Below are 1,793 nucleotides of genomic sequence, written 5' to 3' on the forward strand. Positions count from 1 at the left end.
AATTACGTGACGATATTGGTAATGAGCACGAATTCAATTATATAGGTAGGTACCAATAGAATTGAATTCGTAGTTTAAAAAAAGTAAGAAGTACCAACCACAAACGTAACCTGCAAACCGTGCAAATTCGCCATCGTATACAGGGTGTTAGTGACATCGTAACGAAAACTTTGAGGGGTGGTTCAGGCCATGATTCTGAGTTGATATCAAGTAGAAATTTCCGTCGCAAAAGTATGGATTGGAAAATAATTAAAAAGAAAAGAAAAACTTTCACGAATTTTTTGACACGAAATTCCACTTGATATCAACTCAGAATCATGGTCTGAACCATCCCCCTCAGTATTCGTTACGGTGTCACTAACACCCATACTCATACTCATACTCATACTCATTTATTCATAAAATTTTAAATTTTACATACCATACCATACCTACTTATATGGCTACCGTATGTACTTGTACGGGGTGTAAGTGTCATCGTAACGAATACTGAGAGGGATGATTCATCAGATTATTCTGAGTTAATATCAAGTGGAATTTTCCATCGCAAAAGTATAGAATTGAAAATAATTTAGAAAAACTAAAAAAAAATCATGAATTTTGCGACGGAAAATTCCACTTGATTTTAACTCAGAATCATGGTCTGAATCAACCCCCTCAGTATTTGTTACGATGTCACTAACACCCAGTATACTTTTGACAATGGGCGGTTCAACTGTTGTACATAAATATAAACAGCTTCCGTGGTCTAGTGGTTAGAGCGTTAGGCTAACGATCTGGAGGTCCGGGTTCGATTCCCGATGGGGACATTGTCGAAATCACTTTGTGAGACTGTCCTTTGTTTGGTAAGGACTTTTCAGGCTTGAATCACCTGATTTTCCGAAATAGTAAGATGATTCCGTGCTTCGGAGGGCACGTTAAGCCGTTATTATATATATATAGTACACAAATTTATAACCTCCTACTTTTTTCAAGTCAGTTAAAAATAAAGTGAAGTATACATATGTGCAAGGCCTTTAGTTCTTATCCAACTTTCTTTCACATACAGTATGATGCTACTTAATGTATAACTCCATGGCTTCTTTTGTTAATGCTGTTATTGCGGGTCAAAGAGGGTACTTTTACGTTAGACTTTATAGGCACTACACACGGTTCGTTTCAAGCTGTATTATGGTCCAAATAAAATCCCTCTTAATGAAGCCGAGTTTTGGTAACGTCTTGCAATTTGTGTACGACTGCGGGCCCGGCTTAAGCTTTACAAGGCCTAAGTTGCCCGCTTGTGGGGTAAAAAATGATCTTATACGACGGGTACAACCTAATTATTTGAAGGTTGAAAGGGCGCATGTTTCGACAATACGTTTTTCATATCAACTTGGGACTTAAGGTTTCTAAGTAATTTGTATATTTATACACGTGACTTCTTGTAGGTATGCCTCAAATGCTTAGCCTGGTCTTTACGCTTCTCCTGCGTGTGTTGAATAATATTTATTCAACTGAACAAAAGACAAGGCAAAATCTGCAGATGCTTGCTTCTTTTCTCAAAGACTAACTTCTCCAACTCAGCTTGTTGAAAATGTTCCGTCCGATCACGGTTTTTGCTTGACTTCATTTCGGAGAAATATATTTATATTAATATTCCCGTTTATTAGTCCCTTTATATTCCCGACCTATGTTTCCATTTTCCTTGAAGTATTTCTCCGTAGGCATAAGTTTATTTTTATATATACATACATAAACCATATACTACCTACTTCCCACCGGGGTAAGCAGAGTCTATGGAATTCCATTTGTTT

This window comes from Pectinophora gossypiella, chromosome 7 (assembly GCF_024362695.1).
Source record: "Pectinophora gossypiella chromosome 7, ilPecGoss1.1, whole genome shotgun sequence".
Classification (NCBI taxonomy): domain Eukaryota; kingdom Metazoa; phylum Arthropoda; class Insecta; order Lepidoptera; family Gelechiidae; genus Pectinophora; species Pectinophora gossypiella.